Below are 10,668 nucleotides of genomic sequence, written 5' to 3'. Positions count from 1 at the left end.
TTTGTATTTAATTAATTTGTCCACGGATAATTGTATACATCTACAGGTCTGGTTGGATTAATGTTTACATGAAACAGACCAGAAAGTAAATAAAATATATAGGATGCAGAAAGAAGTGGCTGTTATGGCTATTTAGCTAATGTAAAATTTGTTTAAGGCCTATGCATATAACAGGTTGATTAAAGCTATATTTAATAACACAAAACATTGTGCGTGTGCGTTGTAATTGTGTCCATGAACCGCTGGGCGAGACTCTCTCTCTCTCTCGCGCGCGCTCTCCCTCTCTCTCTCTCTCTCTGTGTTCTGTGAATAGGAGGGGAGATGCTGGATTCGGGAGAAGGTCCGCCATTATTGGGAAGCTAAAAAAATAGACTTATACACGCCGTCACACATTTAGCCTGTAAGGGGCTAAACATCAGAAAGGAGAATACGACGGTTTCGGACGAGCTGTTGTTCGCCAGAAAGCGGCGCTTTGGTAAAAGAAGGCAAAGCTTGTGGTCGCGTTTCATACGGACTCTTTTTATTTTTGACACAACAAAGGAAATAATAATTGGTCAAAACAACGTGGTGGTTGAACCAAGAAGGAAAAAACACACCGAAACAGCGCTTTTACAACGCCTCCCCCTTTCCTCCTCGTTTCCAGCCGTGGTGAGAAGACTGGAGTTTGAACAGCATTTTTTGTTTTTCCTGAAGAGAATTTAGTAGTTTTTTCCTCTAAAGACAGGGAGAGATATACATCTCGTTTTTGAAAACTTCAGACTGATGAAAACGAACACTTAATGTGGGAAGCAATGGACATATAGCCTGCTTATTTAAAAAAGCCGAACAATAATCAGTTTGAGTGCTGGTAGGGAAGTGTTTTTGTCTTTTTTAAAGTCTTTCACCGGCTGTGAGTCGCAGAGAGAGAAAGAAAGGAGTGGACGAGAGCTGGAGACAGGGAGGAATGCTATGGTATGTAGACTACACTCTTCTTCTACATCAAATAATACACGTGAATGGGCAATTTGAAACAATGTTGAAAAATATTCATTTTAAGGCGTTTTACCCGCTCTCTAAATTGCAGCTTGTGTTACTTTAAAGTGCTGCGAATGACAAGAAACTGGGAGTCAACCCCAGTCCCCCTGAGGGCTGGTGTGATTTGAAGCCCTTTATAGTAATAATAATGATTATTCTAATGATCATTCATGGGTGTATATTAAAAAAATAAAATAAATCAAACCTGTTCTAATGTAAGTTACAGTGGCCCTGTGCATGTTTTAAATGGGAAGTGTACAGAGGAGAGAAAGGGGGTCATACAAATGGATCTTGTCCAAACATTAAAATTGTTTGTACAACACCTGGAATGCATTGGTCTTGTCAGGCCTGGAGAAACTCCCCATGTATTCCTGGAATATAATGAGCAACGAGGACATTCAATTGGTAGAGGAGAAATGGGATGTTTGGTGTTGGACAAATCTGTCAAGCAACTGTTTGATACTGCATGTTTAGCTAATTTATTAATATTATGATCAAATCCTGGTTAAAAATAAACCATTTAAGTGAATTCATAAATGAGGTTTTGTCAAGTTTTTTTTTAAGTGGTCTACTGCAGCTGCCTGGGCTTTAGTTTCACATGTTTAACATTTTAGTAGCCACAAATTGTGGCCCTCTTCATATTCAGGTCATGGTATAAACAAACATAAGATGTTTGTCATGTGTAATTCTCTTCTCTCTTGTCAAATGCCCCACTAACTTTGCAAACATCAAAGCCGCATGTCCAGGGCTTCCTGGTGACACAGTTAGATAATGTGCGTACACTCTGCCTGCAGGTAACTCTGCTCAGTTCCCATTTAACTGTAGCCTATCTGTCACACAAATGACTCAAATCTCTTAGGACAGGATACACGGCGTATGTGTAGCTATTTTTCCACCAATTAAATATCTCAGGCGAGGATATTTAACTTGGCTGTCAGCCGGTCTATCCTTCCATGTTCTAAGATAAGGTACATATAGACCGACTAAGGTGACCTGATGATAACGATTAACACTACCATTTAATCTATTTTTGTGATGGAACTTGTCACCGGTGTGTCACGGCTTAATCTCACCGCCACTGCGAAGTGGTCATTGCCCTGCCAGCCACTCCCTTCTTGTTAGAGTCCTTCCACTGGACTTCAGTACTTTTGATTTCAAAAGTGATCTTTCTACCTGCCCCTGGAATATTGATTTAAAATTGACTGTGAAAGACTTCAGAGAGTGAGATAAGTGGGGGAACGTCTGTGCAGGTTTGTGATGTGGCTACAACACAGAGGTGCACAGCACGGGCTGTGGCCTGTACTGCTGTGTCACTGCCAGACAGGGGACATTTTCAAGAAGGAACTTTGTCATTTGATAATGGATATATGGTTATGTTGTGGATTTTATGTCCTTCCCGAGCAACTAAGTTCACTTATAACCCTGTATAATGCCATTTATTGGAAAATGTTTCATTCTGTTGTTTTGTCTTGAGTTACACATGCATGAGCGATGTCAGAACGATGGGACACAGCAGCACAGTGCCATTGAGCAGTTGGGCTTGCTCAAGGGCACCTCGGCAGTGACCAGTAGGTGAACTGGCACCGCTACCAGTACGCACTCCCTACTTGAACCGGCTAACCCTCTGGTTCCCAAGCCAAGTCCCTACGGACTGAGTTATTGCCGCCCGCATTGCTAGCTGTTCTTTGACTGAGTGCTTTTTGATGAGTTTCTCTCTTTGATCTTAATCAACCTTATTGGGACGACCATGCTATGGAGGAAGAAAACACAGTGTACACACAGACTTTCCTTGGCAAGACGGTCTCTTTGCTCTCAGGTAAATGCATTAGCAGCTGTCAGCACTTCTGTTCTCTGCTTGATTGGGCCCTTTGCAGTGCGGTCACACCTCTCCAGAAAGCCTCTTCTTCCCCTAATAACTGTGCCATTTGCCAAGGCAGCAGGCTAGCGACCAGCATACCCACTCACCCCCTGTCTGTCTGCCTGCCTGCCTGCCTGCCTGCCTGCCTCTGGGCTGCGGATCGTCGTGAGTCCCTGGACTAGAACATGTTCCTGGGATTAGAGGAGGGCAGGCTTTGTTTGTCAGGATGTAGGCCAGAGATGCGGATACATCCTTTGATGGGGGCACTGGAAGTGAGATTCTGTCCCATATTATGTGGGCAGAAAATCGCAGGGTTTGGCTTGCTTTGTAACAGAAACAGTGGAGGAATATTTAGGCGACTCTGTTTTTCTATTTGGTCTAATTCTAATAGTCCTCACTTGACTTCTCAACACTGGACCAGTAACCAAATGACAAAGGCAATTGGAAAGTACTTGATCCCTTTTAGTGTTCTAAAGCTAAGCCCAGCTGTGAGTTATTTTTGATAAGGAGCAATGCTTGTAAGATCGCTCAATTTGAAAACTTAACCCATACCATATTATTTCCATGTCAACCCAGGCTTTAATTTCCACAAACCACTGTGCTGCGGAATGAAACGGTGGCATCTCACATGCTCATTTGTGGATTTCACAGCTAGCATACCTGCCAACGCAGGGTGACTCCATATGCCGAGGATGGAACATTTCCCTGCTCATCTGAAAATGTGCCGTTCACTAAATCTCTTCTCTCTCTTGTATTACAGGAGAGGTTGGCTTATGAGTCAGTGTAAGCCTGTGTTTGATGGAGAAAGAAGCTAATTATAGCGGGCAGCTTTGGAGTTTGGTGGACCAGATTACAGTCACTCTCCTCTCAATGGCGGCCTTGTTCTAGTGGCCGATTATTAGGCAGAGAGAAGTGCATTCTGGGATGATTGTATCTGAATTTCCATTAGAAAGTGTGCCTGCCCAAGTTGAACTGAGGTTCTCTTCTCTCCCCACTGTTTCAGCTCCAATGCTCATTACAGATTTGCAGATGGGGGCAGCTTGATATAGAGGCCTCTGTAGTGTGTCCCTATTCTGTTTTAGAGCCAGTTCAACTCCATATCCTGAATGGCCGAATTATGTATGAGGGAACTGACCCCAAATCAGCAATGCTGGTTGTGCTTAGTTTTTATTTAAGGGAAGAAAATGACAAAGATATATAATATATATATATATATATATATATATATATATATATATATATATATATATATATATATATATATATAACTAGTAGCCCATTCCAATGCATAAGCCCTTTTTTTTAACAAATGTCTCACCCAAGAAGTTTGAAAGTCATTTTTATTGAAATGAATCAGTAATAAAGACTGCACTTGCTCTCGATCCCAAGCCTACCTTATTATGGTATTGCTTTTCCAATACAAATGCATTATTAATGTGTAATGCTAGTGGAAAGTATGGGCTTTAGATATGATTAATGGTTTGAATGGTGGCCGTAGGGCTCTGCTGAGTTTTTTTGCTAGCCTTCATATTTCTTCCCGAGGGGAAAAAAGAAAAGACACTGTTTGAAGCACGGTGACCATGGAGATGAAGTACCAGGATGTAAGCCACAGAGGAATGGTGACCTCTGGACGTGAACGGCCCTGCTTTGCTATTCCAGATACAATTACACAACAGAGGGACAAGGCTAATGGGCTATGGTAATTTGGAAGAGCTGTAGAGAGGGAACATGAGGGGAGAAAATGGGAACAGTGAGAGAGTGACACAACAAAGTAGGTAGTCAGTTGGAAGAGGGGAAAAAAAACGAGGGAGTGAAGTAAAACGTGAGCTGCCAGTTTCTGCTTCAGGCCGTGTTCCTGGTATGTGCCCTTACAGCTATCAACCAATCAATGACAGTCATAAGTAACCCTGCGGCTTGGCTATTGGCCACAGTTGAATTCCATGACTCGGCATGTCTGTAGATAAGATGTTATGATTGAGTCACTGCCAATGAAATGAGGCCACTGCCCGGAGTTCAATAGGTTGGACTTCTGCCGCTGTAATCAGTTGCAAAAAGAGGCGTAGAGTGCCAACATGGTTCTTAACCATAACGTTTTCCAACATTTGTGGATTTTGTAGGGGACTAGTCTGGAAAGAGAGGCTTGTCATGCATAAATACATACTCCATTACTTTCTCATGTTAAGGGTATAATAGCCTCTGATTGTTTTCCAGTGAGTCAGTGTTTACGCTGACTGTACTTTGGATTTTGTAAGGCTGTAGACACTGGAAACCTCTCACCCTCAGGAACAAAGAGAGACGGCCCTGAAATCCACCTACACACGTATTAAAGGATAACTTTGAGCATGTTTGTAGTCTGTGGACACATACACACACTCACACATTTCCCACACTAGCCCAACACTTAGTTTTTGTCTTAACCTGTCGTGCTGACCTACCCTCATGTCACTCTCAAGCCTCCAGGCTTCATTGCCTAAATTGGGCTGGAGTCAGGAGAAGTCCCTGCATGTCATTGTTTGACTTTCTCTCTGGAGATTCTCCCTTTGTGGCGCCCCTGGGTTTCCTGTAGGAAGTCCACCTACAGGGTGTGTGTGTTGGGGGAGGGGGGGTCAAGAGAAGAGGAAGAGGAGAGCTGAGAGTCAAAGATTCAGAGGTGCGCAACATTAGACTTATATACTCTCTGCACATGCTTGCTGTTCTGAATGATGGCAGGTGCCGCGGGGGGCACACCTTCTTCCGTTCAATAGCCGCAGGAGTAGTTGTGTGTATTCTTATACAACTTGTTGGTTCAGTAAGAAGCGCAGCAGTCAAGCAATAATGGTGCTAAGCGCTCAATGCGTGTCAATCCTTTTCAAATGTAGAGAGTGGGGAAGTTCTGGCTTTAATATATTGTGTATTATGGCACATTCCTCTCTGATTACCTTCTGTGGAACATGTCAATAGGACACCCTGTGTAGTCCTTTTTATATTTAGTGCTGGAGTTATAGGCTACATCATTGGGTATCATCAGTCGGATTAATTTCATTCGGAAAGGGAAAAAAAGGCTCCTGTAAAAGCAACTTCAGTGTGACTGAGACACTCTGAGGTTGGGGTGTTATCTATGAAGACTGGCTGCACATGTAAGCTGCTCCTGTCAGGTGTAATATTACAACTTGGAGAAAAAAAAACTAAAAACTAGCATTCTCACCCAAGCTCCTCTCTAACTGTTGTGTGCACATTGTAATTGAAAGCAATGTCGTGGGACTAACTACAGCTGTTTGCTTTTTTATTTCATTTTTAGCTATAATAACATTAGGTGTCTAGTGAAAGATGGCACATGAATAAGTTTAGTATTTGGCATCTTACAAACAGAATACTGTGTGCAGAGGCAGGAAGTGAGGTTGTGGTGATCTTAAATACAATCCCTCTTCTGGAAATTGTCACGGTTCTCTTTCCATCTAGATTTGTGCTTTGTCAAAATAGAACCGCTTTGGGTTACGTGCATGTTAATGCTCATGGTTAATGCATATTGACACCGCAGAAACATGATGTTTTAGTTTGTTGTTCATGACGTCTCTTACATGCTGCTCCTGCCGAGCATTCTGACAACTTTATTGGAAGTGTCTTCGTACACCTGCAGCACAGAGAAGAGAGAGGTGGAGAGTAGGAGGCAGAGATTTCTACTTCTAATGTATCCTAATTAAAGTTGGCAGGTTTAATCACAGACTGATAAGCATCGGTGAACAAAAGAGAGGGACGGAAGTAGAGAGGGGGGGGGGGAAAGGTGCTTGCAGAACCAGACAACCAGAGGCCTTTTAAAAGTACCTCACTCGACCCCAAGTTTTTCTTACTTTCCTCAAACTCCCTCTAAGCGCTATCGATCGCTCTTGTTGCAGTCTGCTTCTTTTTCTCTTCCTTGTCTTTTTCACATTGTCACTGAATATTTCCATTTCTGTGTATTTCCGTCCCCATGGCTCCCTCCATCCCTCAAATGTTCTGTCCTTGGAGCACAGTGCAATGTTATTGTCAGCTGTGGTTAAGGACACAGGAAGGCCACCACCTTGTCACTAGATGTTTGTCTCAGACGCCACTTCAGGGGGATCTGGCCACCGCTGTGGTGGCCTTTGGCATCTCCCCAGTTAACATGTGCCGACACTGTCTCTCTTCTACACATAAATACAAAAGCCTTGTATTTTGACAAGGGACATTTTTCACAATGTTGTGATTAGATATTCTTAACTTGGAGCATTGCCCCAGGCATTTTAACATTTTCAAATCATTATGTGGCAGTTATTGTTTAGTATTCCCGGTTGATGACTTTGAAAGTTCGGACACAAGGGTCTGGAAAAAGTATGTACACTATTCGACAAACAGGAACAGACAATGTAACCAACAGTGGCTGACCTCTCCTCACCCACATAACATAACTGTCAGAGTGGTTGTGCCCGTTATGCAGCTGTGTTTGACAGCGAAAATCATATCCTCTTTAAGGTGAGAAGATAAGGTGGCTGTTCATATCCATTTGTTATCACAGGCAGCGAGCCCCTGACACCTCCACATCCCTTATCTGGCCCGGTCCCAGTTCTCTGGCCTATAAGCTAGGGCTCATGCAAGCCCAGGGCTGATGAATAAGCACTGCTCAGCCTGCGGATGTCTTGGCCTGCTGTTATCGATCGCAGCGCCCCCGGCTGTCATCCAGCCACCACTTAGCTAATGATGTCCATACTATTGTCTCACGGCTGGGAAAACGGCCATAAAACAGAGAGCGGCGACTAACGGAGGCGATGGAGGGAAAGATGGATTTCACCGATAGAGGAGGCACACCCAGAGCAGCCTGAGCCAAATGCTACTGTGTTATATCTTAGGATGGTAGCACTGTCATTCTCTCTCCCCCCCCCCCTTCCCTTTTCTTTCTGTTGTTGGCTGTGTTGAATGTGGTGCTGCTTGGTCCATCCGCATGAAAGAAAGACCATTTCTGCCTGTCTGCCAGTCTCGGTGTTGGCCCTTTTTTGACCTTGTTACTCTGATTGTTACTGTTGTTGGGCAAACGGCACATTTGTTTGTGCTAAATAAATACTCTTAGTGATGAATCACCTTGAATCTAGAGGCGATTAGAAAAGGCTGCTATGAATGCTATAAAATAATATATAAATACATATATCTATATTCAGTGTGTCATTTTAGAGGATTGTAAGCAGATTTGGCTCTGAGTTGGGTTTTCATGTAGGTGACATGGGTCATTTCTCTTCTCAGTGCCATAATTTCCCAGGATGCAGTTGGGGCCCCAAGGTCCATAGCTCTTATGTCAGAGTTCATTTCCTGTTGCAGTGCTCCAGCAGCTCCTGAGGATCCACCATTTTGTAACATTCCCGATGAGAACTGGAGAACTGTGTCTCAACACACCAGCCATTACTCACCAGTGTGGCTTTTTTAGCTCTAAAATGTATTTCATACTCTCACCTCGGTTAAAGAATAGAAAAGTCATCATGTTGCAGTCAGCTTATCACTGAATAAACTAAGCACAGCCAAGGTCACACTCTGCCTAATATGGGAGAAACAGGAAATGATGTATCCTATTGAAGTTACTGTTCATGATTCAAAAAAGTGAGACGGTTTGAGAACGCAATTCCCCAAAAACCACAAACCTGAGTCTGCACCATTCCTGCTGCCTCTTTCTTTTGTTGCTATGCTGACTTCGATGTATGTACGTTTCGAAGATAAAGGTAAGGGCAACATGGGTGAAGAATGTAAACATTTCTAGGAGTTGTTTTTGGTTTGAGGGTTGTTCAGGGAGAGGACAGCCTCAACACACCACGGCGCGTATTAGTCACAGTCATCGGAGAGAAGAGAATGCAGACCTTTTTGCCCAATGAGGGAAAAGGTCGTTGGGAATGCAGTTTGTCAGGTCAGGACGAGCTGGGCCTGTTGTTGCTTAAATCCATGTGACTGCCAGAAAGAAAATGAGATGCAGAGAGGTGAAGCTCAGCTGGACTAATCTTTGGTGAAACATGAATATCAAAACATTGGTAGACCGTTAGCGTTGTCATCCGAGATGACTTATTGGATGTTATTTTTTTATGTTAGTTACAGTGTCCATGCAGTCATAGATTTCCACAGATCCCTTATCCCCACTGTAATGCCATAGTTTGGACCACTTCTGTAGTGAGAAGCAAAGAGGGGAGGCAGCATTTGCCTCTTCACATTTGGATTAACATTTTGAATTCTGCTATTTGTACAGGTAGGCGTGATGTTTAGAAATCAAGTGTAAAATGTGTAATTCACCGAGAAAACCTATTAAATGGGTACTCCAGCTATTTAGTTATTAATTTACATAACTAACAGAGTGACTGACTTTCTCTCCCTAGCTTACAAGGACAAGAGACGACGCTAATGTTGTTTTTGCGCAACATCCACTAGAGGGCGCACTTACAGCGCGGCCGCCATTTTGGACTGAAGGCTGTTCCGATTAATATAAAAGTAAAAGCATCAGTTACGAAGTCATGAATAAACGCAAGCAGACTTCCTAAATTAAGTGCTCAAATCATTAGAGGAGGAATCCAGAGCTAGCCTTTCATGGGTTTCCCAACAATCCCGACAGGTAATTATAAAATAAGAAAAAAAATAAATATGTATTACACATCAACAACATGATCAAACATGTTTTTTTATTCTCACTTGTTGATCATATCTGGTCAACGGGAAGAAATATATATTTGAACAATTAAGAAAGACGTTAAACGAGCTTTGGGGCATCAGGGTATTTGCGGTTGATATTTGTCCATGCATCATAGGTTGTGAAATGTTTGGCTCCACATCAGCTTCAAGATACATAATGCAAAAGGGATTCATTAGAGAATGGATGTGCTTTTACACCAGTACTACTTGAATCCCCCGCCTGGATTGTTCCCCACTTACCATAGTGGTGGATAGATTGAACAAAAAGAGTTTATCCAAAATACAGCTTTGCCCATTTTGGAACATCTCAGGCATCTCAGGCTAATGGCATTCCTACCTTCCTAGCAGACAGTCAAGCAAAAAAAAACCTTTAATAAATTCAAAGTGGTTATTATGCCTCTGAGAGTATCAATGTAATGCTTTATTTTAACCATTTTGAGTATGTCGGTGAAATATGCAATGTAATGATTTGAAACAAAACTAGACATGATTCTGGGCGTGTCTGGGACATGTGATTTAAAATCGGTGTTTTTCCACTCTCGTTGTAATCTTGGAAACATTCAGAACCACTGTGATAGCAGTTATTGGCAATTACCTTGCCATTTTTACGAGTTTCCTGTCAAACGTCTGCCAGAAACTACACTAAAGCTGTCATTAAAGGAATGTTGATGCTTCCATTATTTCTACCACCTGCTGTGTGCACAGTATATTGTGCAAGTATGTATGCACGTGTCCGAGAGAGGAAGAGAAGTGATTCGGAATAACAAGACTTAATTAAAAAAAAGAAAGTAGGAAAAGAAGAATTGTAAGAGGGGGGGGAAAGCAGATCAGAGCCATCATCTGAGGTGTTGCCATACATATGTCGGATCATTTGAGTTATGCTGTTTTGATTACAGTGCACTTGTTTGTGTGCTATTTCTAAGAACAAATCAAACAAGTACCTGAGACTTGTTTAACCTGCCCTTGAACTACAACTCAAGTTATTACACATGAGCGCACTTATTACAGAGACTCCCATTCACAATATTTCAGTTTTTGCTTTACAACCATGTAAATATATCCTCTATCTGTGTTTGGCCTTACTGCATCAGATTTGATGAAATTGTGCAACTCTGAGGGTATTCACATGCAACATTTAGACCACA

General features: G+C 42.5%; 1 protein-coding gene across 1 annotated transcript in view; it reads left to right on the top strand.

The window, feature by feature from the left end:
* Positions 1 to 304: 304 nt before the first annotated feature.
* Positions 305 to 10,668, top strand: part of arhgap35a (Rho GTPase activating protein 35a) — a 58,190-nt gene continuing 47,826 nt past the window's right edge. Inside the window, exon 1 of the mRNA XM_029446147.1 lies at positions 305 to 951. The gene's annotated coding sequence lies outside the window, so the exon portion shown is untranslated. The remainder of the gene's footprint in view (positions 952 to 10,668) is intronic.

The sequence above is a fragment of the Cottoperca gobio genome, chromosome 13 (assembly GCF_900634415.1).
Source record: "Cottoperca gobio chromosome 13, fCotGob3.1, whole genome shotgun sequence".
NCBI classification, from domain to species: Eukaryota; Metazoa; Chordata; class Actinopteri; order Perciformes; family Bovichtidae; genus Cottoperca; species Cottoperca gobio.
The sequence above is the reverse complement of the archived record's forward strand: the minus strand, read 5'-3'. Positions and strand labels throughout refer to the sequence as shown.